Source organism: Mauremys reevesii, linkage group 6 (assembly GCF_016161935.1).
Source record: "Mauremys reevesii isolate NIE-2019 linkage group 6, ASM1616193v1, whole genome shotgun sequence".
Taxonomy (NCBI): domain Eukaryota; kingdom Metazoa; phylum Chordata; order Testudines; family Geoemydidae; genus Mauremys; species Mauremys reevesii.
The window spans coordinates 47,119,250-47,137,837 of record NC_052628.1 but is presented as its reverse complement, the minus strand read 5'-3'; the positions used below and the strand labels follow the sequence as shown (position 1 = coordinate 47,137,837).

General features: G+C 44.7%; 1 protein-coding gene across 2 annotated transcripts in view; it reads left to right on the top strand.

Moving 5' to 3' along the window:
* Positions 1 to 18,588, top strand: part of TNPO1 (transportin 1) — a 387,652-nt gene that overhangs the window by 20,869 nt on the left and 348,195 nt on the right. The gene's annotated exons all lie outside the window — the stretch shown is intronic.

Genomic DNA, 18,588 nt, shown 5'->3' with positions numbered 1-18,588 from the left:
CCGGGCCTCGCCCGAGGGTGCGGAGAGCCCGCCGGGGGAGCCGCCGCGAGGGCGAGGCATGAGAGGCGGGGCGGGCGCCTCTCCCCTGCCCCCCGGCGCAGGCAGGAGTGCGGGCAGGTCAAGCGGCGCCGGACCACCAGCACCCCCGCGCGTCGCGTTCCCCCGGGCTCTCGCCCGGCGCGGCACGATGGAGCTCAACCGAAGCAAATGCCGCCCGCCGCCCCGGGGCGCGAGCTGAGAGAGCCCCCCGCTGGGCCGCCCCCGCCACCACCAGACCCCCCCGGAATTCTCTGGGCGGCCCTGCCACACAGTGGTGGGGGGGAAGGGTGGTGATTAGCAGGGAGCTAGCATGGTATTAGCCATGCGTTGGGGGGAGGGGTAAATCACTGCAGAAGCCAAAAGACAGTGGCTTACCATGGCCGCATGCAAGCTGAATTCTGATGCCCGGACCTGTGTCTGTGAGATCTGTAACCCCAGAGCTGCAGGCACTCAGTATTAAGATGAAAATGTGACCTTGTAGGGAAATCACATGTGCTATGTAAGGTGAATAGTGCTGTTCACTGTGAGAGACTATAACCATTGTTCTGTAAAATGTATCTTTTTAAATACTTCTCTCCCTCATGCAGCTGCAAATTTTTCAAGCCTCCCTACTCCATCCCAAAGACTAGCCCAGATAAGGCGGAGGAAAAAGAAGACACGAGATGAAATGTTCTCGGATATTATGGAAGTTACACGCAAGGAAAGAGCTCATCTGAATGAGTGGAAGGAGGTGGTATCAAATTACAGGAAAGATGCCAGTGAACGTGAGGACAGGAGGGACACTCGAGATGAGAGGTGGCGGCAGGAAGATCGGCAGGAAAATCAGAGGTGGCGGGATGCAACTCTGGGGCCGCTGCGTGATCAAACTGACATGCTCCGGCGTCTGGTGGAGCTTCAGGAACGGCAGCAGGATCGCAGAGTGCCGCTGCAGCCCCTGTATAACCACCCTCACCATGTTCCACATCCTCCTCACCCAGATGTGTAAGAACGCATGGGGGGAGGCTCCGTGCACCCGCCCACTCCACCCCTGTGGACAGCCCAACCAGAAGGCTGTCATTAATGTGAAATTATTTTAGTGGCCTTCTTCATCCCTCCTATCCTCCTCCCAAACCACACCCTTACTTCTCTCCCTCTTTTTATAATGAATTAATAAAGAATTCATGATTTTTAAACTATAGTGACTTTATTTGCATAAGTAAGCTGTACTCGAAGGGGGAGGGGGAGTTGCTTACAGGGAATGAGTCAATCAAGGGGGGGTTGGTGTTCATCAACAAACACAGCAGTCACACTGTACCCTGGCCATTGATGAAGCTTGTTTTCAAAGCTTCTCTGATGCACACCGCTTCCTGGTGTGGTCTTCTAATCTACCTGGTGTCTGGCTGCGCGTAATCAGCGGCCAGGTGATTTGCCTCAGCCTCCCACCCCGCCATAAAGGTCTCTCCCTTACTCTCACAGAGATTGTGGAGAACACAGCAAGCAGCAATAACATAGGTGACATTGGTTTGGCTGAGGTCTGAGCGAGTCAGTAATGTGCACCAACACGCCTTTAAACGGCCAAATGCACATTCCACCACCATTCTGCACTTGCTCAGCCTGTAATTGAACAGATCCTGACCACTGTCCAGGCTGCCTGTGTATGGCTTCATGAGCCATGGCATCAAGGGGTAGGCTGGGTCCCCCAGGATAACGACAGGCATTTCAACATTCCCAACTGTTGTTTTCTGGTCTGGGAAGTAATTCCCTTGCTGCAGCCGTTTAAACAGAGTAGTGCTTCTGAAGACGCAAGCGTCATGAACCCTCCCTGGCCATCCCACGTGGATGTTGGTGAAACGTCCCTTGTGATCCACCAGTGCTTGCAGCACCATTGAAAACTACCCCTTCCGGTTTACGTACTGGGTGCCCTGGCGCTCCGGTGCCAAGATAGGGATATGGGTTCCATCTATTGCCCCCCCACAGTTAGGGAATCCCAGTGCAGCAAAGCCATCCACTATGGCCTGCACGTTTCCCAGAGTCACAATCTTTCGTAGCAGCAGCTTAGTGATTGCTTTGGCTACTTGCATCACAGCAGCCCCCATAGTAGATTTTCCAACTCCAAATTGATTCCCGACTGACCGGTAGCTGTCTGGCGTTGCAAGCTTCCACAGGGCTATCACCACTTGCTTCTCTACTGTGAGGGCTGCTCTCATCTTGGTATTATGGCATTTCAGGGCAGGGGCAAGCAAGTCACAAAGTTCCATGAAAGTGCCCTTACGCATGCGAAAGTTTCGCAGCCACTGGGAATCGTCCCACACCTGCAACACAATGTGGTCCCACCAGTCAGTGCTTGTTTCCCGGGCCCAAAATCGGCGTTCAATGGATAGAATCTGCCCCATTACCATCAGGATCTCCAAAGCGCAGGGGCCCGCGGTTTGAGAGAATTCTGTGTCTAAGTGTCTACGTCCTCATCACTGTCATCGCCGTGCTGCCGTATCCGCCTCCTCCTCGCCTCGGTTTGAAGGTCCTGGTTCACCATATACTGCACGAGAGTGTGCGAGGTGTTTAAAACCTCCACGATTGTGGTATTGAGCTGAGCAGGGTCCATGCTTGCTGTGTTATGGCGTCTGCACAGTTCACAAAGCAAAAAAGGCGCGAAACAGTTGTCTGTGGCTTTCAGGGAGGGAGGGGTGAGGCTGTACCCAGAACCACCCGCGACAATGATTTTTGCCCTATCAGGCACTGGGAACTCCCCCCAGAATTCCAAGGGATGGGGGAGACTGCGGGAACTATGGGATAGCTACGGAATAGCTACCCACAGTGCAACGCTCCAGAAATCGACGCTAGTCTCGGACCATGGACGCACACCACCGAATTAATGTGCTTAGTGTGGCCGCGTGCACTCGATTTTATACAATCTGTTTTACTAAACCGGTTTCTGTAAATTTGGAATAATCCCGTAGTGTAGACGTACCCTAAGGTGCCACAAGTACTCCTGTTCGTTTTGAGATCTGATTGTGATTGCTTCTACTAGGAGACAGCCTCAGAAGAAAGCATTGATGACTCATGCCCCCTGGAGAGCAGTGTTAATGATGTGTGAGACTCTGGGAATCAGGAATAAGACTTTAAAAGCAGAAGAGCATCTGAAACGTCAAAACATACAAAGTGGAATTTATTTGGAGTGTTTCTCTCTGTGCCTGAAGAGGAGACCAGGATTTTTTTATTTTATTTTTTAAGTGAAACAGCACTGGTGTGGTCTTGGGCTATAGTTCTGTCATATACCTGCTCTAATTAAGGGGTTATTGAAGAGTTCCCCTTCTTCTTTTCAATCAGCCAGATCCAATCTTCTTATGTACTAGAAATGAGGTAGAGAAAAGCCAAGGAGTGGCTGAAAAGGTAGGCTAATCCAGATTTTATGTGTTTTTGATTTACATTAGTTTCACCCAAAATTACAATGAATAGGATATTATAGCTGATCTTGCATGACCATAAAATCAGTAGATTTGCAGTTGTGGAACTCAGTCTGTGTACCACTTCTTAGCGTACACGCAACATGCCTCAGGCAGCACGTGACCAGGATTCATAACTGAATTTGGTCCGCTGGTTGGATCACTAGCTTCCCTGGAATGGGAGGGGTACTGATGGGGAGTGCAACATGAATGCTGATCCATGGCCCGTACAGTCTGTGTAGCTGGCTGAGAATGAGAAAATGGGGGCCTCACATAGTCCTACTTCGGTTCAGATTTCCTCACTGATCTTGGGAACATAGTAAGGACAAGGAGGTGGGGAAGTAGGATTTATTTATCATTAGGCTCGCTACCAACACAGAAAAACCTACAATAGATATATAAGTTAGGGAGTGGCAGTTCAAATTAGTAGCCTGCCTCCACAAAAATAGATAATAAATTTGTCCAGGAATGTCACGTAGCCTCCTTTTGTCTGAAAAGCACCTAGCATATTGTGGTGTCTGACAGCACCAAGTTGTTACCACTACTACTAAGGATACAGAAATTTTGTTATCCACAGAAATTTGCTTATGAGTAGATGATGACACTCTAATTTCAAAACTAGTTAGAATAAGATTAACAAGTGGTCTTGATCATCTGAATTTTGGTCAAACAGTGATGTCAGTCCACTTTGTCAAAATAATTAGAACTAGGCTTGGTCCAGAATCTCATTTGAAGTGAATGAAACTTGGTTGGCTCAGCCATATTAGAGACCTGGGTCCTAGTCCTAGCTGTGACCTTGTACAACTATCTGCTGTTCCTTATGTAAAATGAATGGCTGATATTTGCCTTCTTCCTAAGGCAGGCATTTGCGGCTTTTGCTCAATAAGATGTGGGAAATGCAGAGAATATTTGACACCAGTTGGAAGAGGTGAATTTAGAATTCATGAGTGGGGAGGGCAGTAGTAGGATTCATTTTGTCTGACGGTCCAGTTCTGTGTGACTGCTTCTGACTGATGCAGGAGGATCACAAGGGTCCAAGAGAATACACACTGCTGCTGGAACAGGAAGGGACCACCCTCCAGCACATTTTGTTAAGCATGTGCAAATGGTAATTTTTCCAGGATGTTCAGCTGGTCAAACCTAGGCAGCAAAAGGCTGATCTCTGACCCCAGGTTGAGCAGGGCCATCCTTAGGCATATGCAGCATACGCAGCTGTGTAGGGCACCTGAAAATTTGGGGCACCACTGGGTCAGTGTCCACCCTCCTGCCTCTTCCACCCTCCTACCTCTTCCTTCCTAATCCTTCCTGCATGCTCCCACCACAGTTGGCTATTGCAGCCTGGTGAGTCTTCCTCTGGAGGAGATCTAGGAGATCTAGGATCTTGCAGTTGTACAGCGCTGGGAGTTAAAGCTGTCTTCGTACAGCTGTGTAGGGAAAGCGCTGCAGTGTGGCCACACTGACAGCTACCAAGGCACTGTTGTGGCCACATTTGCAGTGGTGTTGGGAGTGGTGCATTATGGGCAGCTATCCCAGCGTTCAAGTGGCTGCAACGTGCTTTTCAAAAGAGGGGGGTGGGGGTGAGAGAGAGAGAGTGGATTTTTGGAGCTGACACTGTGTCAGCTCCCTGCATTGCAAGTTCCGACCCCTTCCCCCACCCCTCTCTCATTCACTAAATGCAAATAGCCTTCTTTGTTTTTTTCCTCACATACCAGATGAGCAGCTGCTCCAAAACGGACACCCCCCCCCGCGCTGTTTCTCTCCTCAAGCAAACACTAGCTGTGGACCTTCCAAAGGAATCCCCCTGCCTACCTCTGCTCAAGCAAACAGTAGCTGTGTTTGTTTTTTAGATAAGCAGCTCCGGGAGCCCCAAGTTCACAACAAAACAAAGAGAAGCATCACAACAAAACAAAGAGTGTTATCTTTACTTAAAAGCATTATGGGAAGCTTCCGGAGGTCAGTTACAGCGTAGTAAGATTAAGCACTGGCACCCCAGCGCTGCAGCAGCAGCCCTGTTCTCTTTATTCCTCTCGTCGAGGTGGAGTACATGCAGTGCTGTAGCCAGGGAGATACAGCGCTGTATGTGCCTTGCCAGTGTGGACGGGGAGTGTGTTACAGCACTGAAAAGCCACCACTAGCGCTGTAACTCTCAAGTGTAGCCAAGGCCCTAGAAACTTAAAAGTGAAAAAGCCTTCCTGCCTGCCAGACCTATTAGCACAACGCTGAAGCTGTTAAAGAGCCATTCAAGTGGTAATGAAGCCATTTAACAGGCATTTACCAACCCCCAGGTATATACTGTCAGTTTCTGAATTTACTGACAAAAACAGTTGTGCATTACTGCAATATTTACTCAGAACATGTTAGTCTACAGGACCTTAGTTTAAAATTTGCTTTAAAAATATTTTATTAGTGAGTCGGTGAAGATTATAAAATCACATCTCTAAAAAATCCTTGCATAGATTTTTAGATGCACAATCATCTTTAGCCTTAAATGCTTGGATCTCCAGCCATATAGTTTTTAAAATAAATCCTTCAAAAGACCACCCTTATCTAAAATACACATTTTAATTTTAATGACTATAGTAAAAAAAACCAAAAAACCTTGCTTCCAAAGTCTACCTGTCCTTTATGTCCATCCCTTTCTCCCTTCACCCGCATACCTGCATTGAAGAGAGCCCTTAAAGCAGGGGTCTCAAACTCAAATGACCACGAGGGCCACATGAGGGCTAGTTCATTGGCCCGAGGGCTGCATCACTGACACACACCACCTTGCTGCCCCCAGCCCCGCCCCCACTCCACTCCTTCCATGAGGCCCCGCCTCTTCCCACCCCTTCCCTGCCCCCATTCCAACCCCTTCCCTGAAGTCCCATCCCCAACTCCGCCGTCTCCCTGCCCCCAGAGGGTGCATGAGGAGTGTGGCTGTGGCTCAGGGCAGGGAGCTGAGGTGCAGCAGGGGGTTGGGGTGCAGACAGGGGGCTCAGGGCAGGGGATTGGGGTGCAGAAGGGGTGTGGGATGCAGCAGGGAGCTCAGGGCATGGGGTTGGGGTGTGGGGTGCAGCAGGGGGTTGACGTGCAGGCAGGGGCTCAGGGCAGGGAGTTGGGGGGCAGGAGGGCTTCGGGCTCCGGGGTGGCAGCGGCGCACACCGGGGCCAGGGCAGGCTGCTGGCCCTGGCCTCGCGCTGCTCCAGAAAGTAGCTGGAATCATGTCCCTTTGGCCCCTGGAGGAGGGGGACGCAGGGCTCTGCGCGCTGCTTGCCGCGCCTCCAGGTACCTCCCCCACAACTCCCATTGGTCGCGGTTCCCTGTTCCCGGCCAATGGGAGCTGCGGGGGGTGGGGGAGGTCGGTGCCTGTACACCAGGGCAACACACGGACGGAGCCCTCTGCTTCTTCCCCCCCTCCCCACTCCGGCCTCAGGGACGTGATGCCAGCCACTTCAGCGCGGGGCTTGAGGGGGCAATCCTGAGGCTGTAGTTTGCCCATCCCTGGCCTGGAGGTAGGCCAGGGGGTGGGCACAGGCCGCTTGGCAGGCCGCAGGAAATAGCCCTGCGGACCATGTGTTTGAGACCCCTGCCTTAAAGACAACACCCCTGTCCTTCCATATAGCTGGACAAAGAGTTTCCCTTTCTTTACTTCTGACTATCTGATGAACTAATTTTAAGAGAACCCTCCAGCAAAATCAGTACCTTAGTAAGATATAAAATCCTTTGTTATGCCTAAAATCTGTGGAAACATATCTTTTAAAGGATCAGAGGGGTAGCTGTGTTAGTCTGGATCTGTAAAAAGCAACAGAGTCCTGTGGCACCTTATAGACTAACAGACATATTGGAGCATAAAAGCTTAGTCTATGACTGTTAGTCTATAAGGTGCCACAGGACTCTTTGTCATATTTTATAAAGTTTGTGACATTTCATAAACATGTCTATTGTTATGGAGATCACACAAAGTAAATTAGTGTTCTCTTTTTCTAAAAGCAACGAACATTGTTATGAACACCCTAAACCTCTGTGACTGATTAATTTAAAATAATGTCATTCAATCTGGAATGATTACTTTATGAAGGCTTAAGAGTACATTTAAAATATTAAATCAGCTTAGAAATACTGATTAAGAAAGTGTAAAACATAGAAGAGCTGCATCATGTATTCCATAATATTTAATGTTGCATTCAGCAAGACAGCTGACTCGTCCTTACTACAAAGTTTTTGCAAATAAATCTCTGACAAACTTCAGGGTCTATCAAAAAACCTGTGCCTGACATTTTTTATTCCAACATTTGGTTCTTTTAATTAGGTACCTTCTGCATGTCCAGTCTTCACCATCTATCATGCAGTGGAAAACATGCTTCATTTTCTTTAGAAAGAAATAGCAGAAGAGGGTTTTTTTTCCCCCAAATGTCATTTGCTTCATTTGGGTTAAGGGATTTGGCTGGAAAGGGGTGACCAGTGTAGGGGGGAGGGGAAGAAGACAGTGGGGAGAGGGCAGGGCCTGGGTGGGGTGAGTGGGGCCTGGGACAGAGTAGGGGTGGAGTATGGGGGGGGCCACAGGCAGAAGAGGTGGGCTGGGGAGCTTCAGACACCGCCCATGACAGCAGGTAAGAACGGGTTGGCTCCTGCACACCCAGCGCACACTGCAGTCTCCTTAGGCAGGGGCCATATTCACAGAGCCGAATGCGCCGGTGCCGCACATTCTGTGTGAGGGAGAGGGTATGGGGATCTCTGTGGGGCACTGTGACTCTCTGCCTTCGTGAGTCGGGCCAGGCGTCTCGGTATCCTTTGCTGTCTCGGTTTAATAATACTGTGTAGGGCCCCATAGATCCTAAGGACGGCCCTGAAGGTGAGACTCTGTCAAATGTCAAGATCCTGCTCCAAATCATAGAGGTGTTATAGCTGTTCAAAAAATGAGTCAAAAATATTAAAATTGTCAGAATGACCTAATTTTTTATTAGCCTTGTTCTCTAAAATGGTTACACCATTTTTGCTCAAACTTTCCACCACCACCACCACCAACAACAAAAAAGTAGTCATTTCAGGCAATGATCTAGCATTAAAAAAAAATGAGCCTGAATTGTTTGGATTGTGCCAAAGTTATAAACAATTTAAAACAGAGGATCGTAACTGGAAGTCTTGGAAACATTATTATAGGTGAAGCTCCCTCTCCATCAGGGGCGGCTCTAGGCACCAGCGCGCCAAGCAGGCGCTTGGGGCGGCCGTTTCCCGGGGGGGCGGCATTTGGCTCCGGTGGAGCTCCCGCCGGCATGCCTGCGGCAGGTCCACCGGAGCCCGGGACGAGCGGACCTGCCGCAGGCATGACTGCGGCGGGTCCCGTCTTCCCGCGGCTCCGGTTGAGCTCCCGCAGGCATGACTGCGGCAGGTCCGCTCGTCCCGGGCTCCGGTGGACCTGCCGCAGGCCTGCCGGCAGGAGCTCAACCGGAGCCGCGGGAAGAGGGGACCCGCCGCGGGACCGGGGAAGGGCGGCGCAGCGCTCCGCGCTGCTTGGGGCAGCCCAATTTCTAGAGCCGCCCCTGCTCTCCACCCAGTGGCAGATTAGCTATTGGGTCAATGGGACCTGTGCCCAGGGGTCCCAGCTAATTTGGGGGCCCCATAAAAATGGGCACCCCCATGCCCTGACCCACTCCGTCCACCTGGTGCACCTACCAGGGGGCAGCGGGCTTGGGGTTCAGGGGTTTGCTTCATTCCCTAGCAGGAGCACTGGGTGGGCAGAGCAGGGCAAGCCCCCTGGGCCCCAACCCCACTCCCCATGCCCTGCTCCTTGGCAGGGGTAGTGGGAAGAGACTGCAAGCAGAAGGGGTGGGGAGGGCCCCCACTTGTTCTAGCCCAGGACCCCATAAAACTGTAATCTACCTCTGTCTCCACCTTTAATATAACATGAAAATGCTTTCCTTCTGTTAGGCTCCATGCAACCTATCAAGCACAGCTGGCTTGTAGTAGGGTGCCTGATTGGCTACACTGCTCTGTTGGTTGGAAGAGTTGTTAGTCTGGTTCTTAAGACTAAAAGCAGCAGCAGTTCAGTGGCTGCTCAAAGCATTTGTCTATGGCTGCAATAACGCCTTTTTCAGACCCAGCCTTAGAATCATAGAATATCAGGGTTGGCTCTGACCCTTGGCTCTGGCACCTGGCTACTGACTCCGGTTCTGACTACTAGGCATGACCACATCTCAGTCACTGACACTATCCATCTGTGACACCACAGCAGTTCAGGTGCTTGAACCAACACATTCTCTGCCTTAAGGAGGGAGCATGTTATTTTCAAAGACAGGTCCTTGACACTGGAATTTAATTCACTCCCTTGTTCCAAGAGGCTGAGTTGGCTGACTTTAACTATTTTGCCAGGCTTTTGCCATGGGATGTGGGGACAGTTAGCAGCCCTGATCAGTTGAGTGTATTTTATGGTGGATATCAGTCTAGTCTGCATTTTTTGCACAAATTTTAATCCATTTTATGTGGGAATACTGTTGGTGCATTGTAAATGTATAGATCCTTTAGCAAACTATCCCATAAACTCAGGTATAGATATCTTAAAAACAAAAGAAGAAATCTTTATAATATGAGCAAATACTACAAATCAAAATCTTGCACTGTGTATTTGTGATCACACATTCTTGTTCTTTTAACCTACATAGTAAAAACCCACTCCTAAGTTTCCTAAAAAAATTAAATTTGTGTCTCACTTTAAGTCAGAACTAGTTTGCTATAATCTTGATGCTGGTACCTGAGAATATTGGAGAGCAACTGTCTCTGTAATTCTGTCTTTTTGTCCATCACTGTTGTGGTGTGTTCTCTTCCCTTGAGCGGTACTTTATGGAATTCACATGCAAAGAATACAAATACACACCTTGGAGTGGCTGTGTTCTGCAGAAAGCTGCGTAAGTGTCTCATGCAGCAAACTGTTAAACAGTTAATATGAGAAAGTGAAATGGAAAAGGGAAATATTTCTTTAAAAAAGGAACCAGAAGCAGGAGAAATTATATTTTACTATTTTAGCAGCAGCAGCAGCAGCCAAAAAAGGCCTGGGACTAATTGCTTACTACGGGTAATTTTCATCAGAATGCAGGAGGTAGTCCAGTGTGAAAATTGGTTACTATATTAGATCTTTCAGGAGCACCACAAATGCAGATTTAAAATGTTGGACAACTCTATTTTCTAGTAATATGTGATTATGAGGAACTGAGAAAAGGAGTTCACTGAATCCTAATGCCTGTCATGTAGGTATATTTCTGTCCCTAAACTACATGCGTTATTTTTCATATTAGTCTCTATTACAGCGCGTCTTCTGTAGCCACAAAAACCTAGGCATTCTTATTAACCCAGCAGAGTACAGGTATTAGGATGGGTTAATGCTGTGTGGAGATCAAAAATGTAGAAATACAGCTCCAAAGTTAGAAGGATGTGCTGGACATATTGGTCCTGATTGCCACAAGAAATGTAAGCATGTGTCTAACTTTGGGCATGTGAATAGTCCCAGTGGCTTAAATGGAACTACACGCATGCGTGAAGTTAGACATGTGCTTAAGTTCTTTGCTTAATCAGAATCCTGGATAACTGATCTAATACACACTGTCATGAGGGGGTAACTTTGAAATTTTATGTGTCCAGTAGGATTTAGTTTCTTTTCCAGCTCCCAGCTAATATGTACACGTCCATCTTCAAAAATAATGCCATCTTGGACAACAGTTCCTTCAGTATCATTTTAATAGAATTCCAAATAGCGTGCATAATCCTTCTTCAATTTTACTGCAACTTTCTTTACAGAAGGATTCTGTCATTGCTGGTTTTCTTTATATTTATTTGGATGGTTGGGGAATTAATTCTCTCACACAAATATGTGTTTTACACTGAGTTAAAAAATGATCTTCAATAATCAATAGTTATATGCTTATAAAAAAGTCCTGTAGAATTTAATAGAGAATAATTTTTCTGTTGAGTTTTTAACTCAACCTGTAGAATTCCATACAATGATATAATTTGTATTAAAATCTGTAGGTTTTTCTGTCCTACCTTTATGGATACTCAGTGTCCCCTTCCTCCAAACACCAACGTATCTCCACACCTTTTATACTAATTTCTGTAGTATCCTAACTTCAATAGAATAACTGGTTTCATCATTATGAAATTATATAGTACTTTCCCATAAAGGTATGAACAGCCTGCTTATTATCATCCATCTTAATCCTTTTAGTTTACCAAATCTTATGTCTAGATATGTTAATTAGTATCTCAATTATTTGTTAGTTTTGCTATTGAGTGCCAGCAGTGTGTGCAACATTTTACATAATAGGTAAGATATGATCCCCGCCATAAAAAATTTAGGGCCAAAATCTCTGCTCATGTGAATTGGCACAGTGCCCGTGTACTCAGTGGAGCTGTGCTAATTTATACTAGAAGAATTTGCCCCTTAAAATCTCGATCCAACAAGTGATACTGTGGGCAGACCCCCACTGAAGTCCATGGAGCTTCATGCAGGTGCAGGAATCCTCTTCTGGAGTCTGTTGCAGGATTGGGACATACCCTGAACAGACAATATATTTCAGACACCCATTGGTAGTGCCAGGGACCAAAAGGCTTATTCTCAAAGTTTTTTTGTTTGTTCCCCCCCCCCCCATTTATACCTTCTTTGGAGGATTTTCATCTGAAAGGTTTGTGGATTGTGGAGAGATATTATTTCATAGGAATCTTTAATCGATTTTCTCTTCCAGGTGTTGCACTACATGCAAATACCAACCTTGCCAACACTCACATACCCTTTGGACCAAATTCTAAAAAATAACTGTAGCCATTGTCACTCTATAAAAATGTGGGTGCTGCCATGCTTTAACATGCAGCTGTGCGAGAGAGTGGGGCAATAGAGAATGAACATGAAGGAGTGCAACTCTATGTGCATGTTTTGCACATGTGCTGAGATTTAAACCTAGTGAAGATTTGACCCTTTATAACTTGTAATGACACTGGCTGTAATTATTGCTATGCTCAATAATGACTATCCTTGTGCATTTTTTGCAATAAATACAGCTAAGATAGTTGACAAATGCAACTGTTTTTGTTTTGAATAGTGTCCTCACATTTCTCTTATTTTTGGTATAAAAGATGATTTTCTCTGAAAGTTTTTGTTGTTGTTGTTTTTGTTTTGTTTTGTTTTTCTGGTGCTACATGACAATACTGTAGCTATCCCAGGACTTTCCCCACATTTCACTGCAAACATAGCAACCCCCTCGGGGAATCTAAGAGAAACTCTTTCTCTTTCATTTCCTCTTTATTTGTTTGAAGACACAAATGAACCCAGTTCATTTTCACTGAAAATTACAAGGCAAATTGTGAAAAGAGCCAACCATAATTTTTTCTAAAATATATTGTTGCATCTAGCAAAGAGGAAGTGTTGAGAGCCACTGATACTGAGCCACAAGGGAATGAACTAGGTCACTCCCCAGCTATCAAAGAGTCATATCTTCCTCCACATGCAGAGCCAGTTTATAATGCTCGTAATGGTTATCTACAATTAGAAAAAAGGCTTTGCTTCTGATCTATGAGATCTCTAGATTTATATTGTTGAGTCATATGCACAAGTCCCACATTTTAAGGGATATTAGATTTCTAAATCACCACAGAATAAACTTATTCCTCTGACAGTCAGAACACAAACATATCTGTTCTTGTTTTCCTTCATTGTTTGAATTCCCTCTGTGCATAGCATAACAGATGCCAACTCTCCATTCAAATCACTCCTTAAATAGGCTCTGCAAAGTCTGCAGTTACTAACCCTGGTCTCTAAAAAATCCTCTCATCTCAGCATCCCACCAGAAAAAAAGAAAAACTAACAACCTATTTAAAGTGATGGTTTACAGTATAACCATCTCCTGGGTTTCTCAGGGCATTTTCACTAACCATGCTTAGTCTACTTATTTAGGCCTTGAACCTGAAGATACTTTCACATATGCTTTAATCTGATCTTTAAGCAAGTGTAGAAGTCTTTGCAGGATTGAACCTTTGATTGTAAATTATCTTGGGGTGAGGACTGTCTTTCGTGTCTTGTACAAGGCTGAGCATGTTGTCGGTAATTAAATAATAAATAAGAATAGCATTGTATAATTTTCTCTCTGCAGTCTGCGACGGTGAGGTGCTCCACATATCTGAAGGAATTTTGAAGGTCCTATTCCCTCTGCTCCCCATTTACCTCTCCTCCATTCCTGTAGGTGTCTCATCACAACCATGGTGCTACTGGCTCTCAGAACAGTCAGAGTCTCTAATACTTTCAGTGGCCAGGAGGAGTCGCTGTGGAATAAAGTGAGGCCCTTCCCTGTCAGATCAGGGTCCGAGTACATTGTGTGCATTACTGTACAACATAAATGTTTAGTTGTTTACTTCCTGATGGGTTTCAATGGTTTAACAAGAACTACAGCAGCATCTTCCATATATCTTTATTTGCTTAAATTAACAAAATACATTTAACATGTTATTTTCAGGTGAACTGCTTTTGCTATCGAGATATAATGCCGCAAGCTGAACATTCACAACTTAAATGGATTAATTCTTTTGAGTTTTTGTTTTTAAATAGCAAACCAGCATGAAATAAACATCTACTGCAATATTTTTTCCAAATCTGCTGGGTACAAAATGTTAGCTCTGTTACATCTTGTTCAGCTAAGCAGACACAACTTACTACCAAAAAATGTTAATACTTTATTAAATACTTTTTTGGCACAATAAATACAGTACTTACATTACACTTCTTAATTATACACCAGCTGCACCTGAGTCCAGCAGCACCAGATGAATTATGAGATTAGAAAATTGGCTACACAACCAGCACAGAGCTCTAAAAAGAGGAATGCGGTGGCAGCATCAGAAGACCACTTGGCCTGTCTGATAAACAAGCTATAGCTAACATGTTATAAAAGCCAGGAAGTGCATGGTAAAGCCCTTCTAGGAGATGCTCAGCAGCCTGCAAAATTGAGGCCATAAAAGATTTTACCAAATTCTTCAAGACAAAATTCAATGCTTGCCCAGGCACCAGCACATTATCAATAACTTAAATTTCTCAGTGGATGTGCCTTAGCTCTTCGTCCTGAGTTTAGTTTGACACCTGAATTTGTTGCTTGCTTACTCTGCTCTGTACAGTACCTTGCAGAACTCAAACATCCCAGTGCTGCCCTGATAGTAAAACTACCTATTTATAACCTATATGTGTCCTGACCCCTCTTCTGCCCACACTCCTGATGACATTGCCAATCTACCGTTCTTCAGTAGGCTTCAATGGAGTTCCTTGAGCAAGTGCTCTGCAAAGAATTTCAGTCAAGTAAATGTGTAGACACTTTGAACTGACTATTAATCAGTTCTGAAGGGTGGAATCGGATTCCCATAATAACCAAGGAAACAAGTATGACCTAATTGGATCTATAGCTTTCATGGTGACTGAGCTTTAATTTGACCTGCTGTACCAAAGTGGCCACTGAGGCAGTGTGGGAGAATCAGGTAGAGGCCACATCGAGGCATCTTCTCAAGTGTTTTTAAAATATCATATAATTACAAAGGTCCAGGTTATAGAAAATGAATAAAGTGAAGCTTCCTGTGCTACCTTGCACTGTAGGTTTCCTTTATAATCTAAACCTGGAGCAGTTCCATGCCTGTAGGTAGAGCAGATGAGCAAAGTTGAGCACATAGAAATTAGATCTGGAAAAGACCTTCCTTGTCAGTGCAATTTTTATTTCTACAAGAATTTTTAAAACTATTAAAGACTCTTAATATCCATCCTTCAAAAATGGCAATGTAAATAATGTGAAGATCAATTAAAAGAAAACCAAGGTATTTCACAATGGAGACTCTCCTTAATTTGTTCCTTTGGACCCACTTATGGCAGATTTCACAGCTCCAACTACACTATATCCTGCAATATGGAGGCATCTACAGATGGACTATCCTTTCTGCATCTCTTTGCTTGTGTCACTTTGTGCCATACCCTTATCATTATCTCAGTAATGGTTTTGTTTGCAATTCCTCTGTTATATATTCTCTGATTCATGGATGCTTTAGCATGGGATGGTTGATGGCTGAGGGAATGAGTAGACTGGGACTGCCTGCAAACCTCATGGAAAGAAAACTGTGGTGGGCTTTGCTTTCTGTGACAGCTGTGAGAAGAGAGATTTACATCAGGTTTCAAACCATACTGATGGTTCCCAAATGATAATGCCAGGATTGCATCCCATTGTTGTTCTGAAGGGAAATGGGATTATTTGAGCAGGAAGGGGGAAAGCTGGTAACAATGAAGGTGTTGTTGGAAGCTTTGGGCTACTCAGCCAGGCAAGTTGATGTAGTTGCAGTGACTTATTTTACAAAGGGCCCACTTGGCAATTGCATTTGGTGGGGTCTAAGACTATGTAATTTTGTTGCAACCTCTTCCACAGCCAACATTTTAGTGGTTATGTCACTAATTCAGCATCCACACCTTTGTAGCCAAATTTTCAGAAGAGCTCGGGGCCAGATTTCAGCATTCTCCAGTCAGGGCTAGATGTTTAAAAACACTCACCAGCACTCTGGGCACTCTTGAAAATCTAGTCACTTACTTTGGTGCCTACGTGGGTAGTGAGCTATAAAAAAATCTGGCCCATATTGCATAAGATTTTGTTTGGGTGAGTCGTTGCTGTCTTGTATCTTTTGACTGGTGCACTTCATGTGACCTTTTGTCTCTTATCACATAATAATAATACCTAGCTCTTAAGTAGCATTCTTCATCTGTAGTTCTTGCTCAGTGTGACCCAGCAGTCTGGTGGTAAAGCCAGGAACAGAACTGCAGTCTGATGATGCAAGCCCATTATTTTATGCACTAGGCCATGCTACTTCTGCAACCATGCTGCTTTCAAGATAGACACCTAAACCTAAGGCCCCCTTTTTAATGTAATGACTAGAATGGACTGTCTCATAATGAAAAAATGTACAACTTATGCATATGATAAAAGGGCATGGACCCATCACTGAATGTCTGCAGGTAATACCTACACAGTCAACCTGTGGAACTCTTTGCCAGAGGATGTTGTGAAGGCCAAGACTATAACAGGGTTCAAAAAAGAACTAGATAAGTTCATGGTCCATCAATGACTATTAGCCAGGATGAGCAGAGATGGTGTCCGTAGCCTCTGTTTGCCAGAAGCTGGGAATGGGAGACAGGATGGATCACTTGATGATTACCTGTTCTGTTCATTCCTTCTGGGGCACCTGGCATTGGCCACTGTCAGAAGACAGGATACTGGGCTAGATAGACCTTTGGTCTGTCCCAATATGGTCATTCGTATGTTCTTTCAAATGTACCTCATTTTGGGTGGCATCATTCATTTTAGTGCCAAAGTTACCTGCATTCCACACAAATTTGGTGTACCCTGGCTTTTATTGTTACAATTATCCACATCAGAAAGAGTTAATTACACTATAGAAATGGATCCACCATCCTTAAGTTTCCTGGAGGAGTAATATTTTTGTGCTCCTCATTCAGAATCTTTGTTATATATTGTGTCCCATATATGGGCCTTGGGAGGTGGATAGAAATGACAGCATATCTTTTCCTATGGAGTCAAACTGCACAAACCCAGCATGCTACACCATAAATGAGTGGTATTTCCCTGTAGCGGATGGCCAACAGAAAGGATGTGAGAACTACTTCCGTGAGCCAAGAGGGTTTCCTTTAGTAGTAGAAGACTGAGATTTTGAAGCAGACGCAATCAGCATGTATTCCTAATAACCCAAGAACATGTTTTCTATAATAGTTGTGTCTCTTGTAACAAATTCATGTGCTGTAGGCATCAAATATTGCAGGAGTAAAACACAATCCTAAATTGAGGGCTTGACAGGTAGATAAGGGAAAATCATTTTCATATATTTTTCAAAATATATGTATCTATATGTAAATCTAAACATATTAGGTTATTGATTTTGAAACTCAAAAGGACACAGTTAATTAAAAATGTATTAGAACATTATCATTTCCTTTTCAAGTGACAGTATGGCTTTGGGCTCTTTGCCATATCTCTCAAAGTTACAGGAACCAGGGCACTGATCGGAAAAAAAAATCTACATTTAAAGGAATGTGCTTTGAGAAATGCTTTTACTAGTGGCCAGAAAAAAGGACATAGGGTGCTCTGTCAAAGTACTCCACATATACTACATGAATACCTACTAATACTGCTTAAAAATAATGTGCTCCCTGTCTGGGACCTGATAGAATATAATAAGGCATGAGTCCAAGGATGAAAATTTGGGAGTGAGGTATTAAGAATAGCCTGAGTAGCACTCTATTTTCTATTAATCACTTGAAAGGGCTGGATCCTATTGGTCAGTTATATTAATGGGAGAAAGTTTGTGTGTCAAATCAAGGGAGATTTGAAGTACAAAAAGACCCCAGTGTTTTTGTGGGGTGTTTTTGGGCAGGGTGATGGGTATTTTGTTTTGATGTTTCTTTTAAAACAAAAGCAGTTCAGATATTGGATTTCAAATTAGCACAGCTCTCCAAAATCAAGGTGAGAGATGAATGGGAAAAAATTACCATTGCGGTCAACTAAATTAATTCTCTCTCATTCTTATTACTTATGTGTAATTATAGCAAAACTTGCAAATACAATGTGCTGCTGCTCCTCATATGTATTGGCCTGAACAAACAATAAAATAAAATGTCCGCTCAGTCCATGCTATTTAATTTCAAGAATTGTTAAATGCTCCCATGCTGATAGAGATGCAGCAAAGCACTACTATACCCTATGTCACAGAAAAAAGGCCTCTAAATAGGATGACCAGACAGCAAGTGTGAAAAAAAGGGACGGGATGGGGGGCAATAGGAGCCTATATAAGAAAAAGATCCAAAAATTGGGACCGTTCCTATAAAATCAGGATATCTGGTCACCCTACCTCTAAACCAATTCTAGTCCTTTCACAAGACTATGCATTATAAAGTTGTTGCCCATCTGACAAGACATTAGAGTTTCATCTTATTTTGTTTCCCATTTCCCACTGTAAACAGATGCATTAAAGCAGTCATTTCCAATAACTCAGAACCTCTTGGTTGTGTTAGTTCTGAGATCAATGACAGATAGTATTTTCATCATGCATATTTAACAATACTTTTGCATATGCTGTA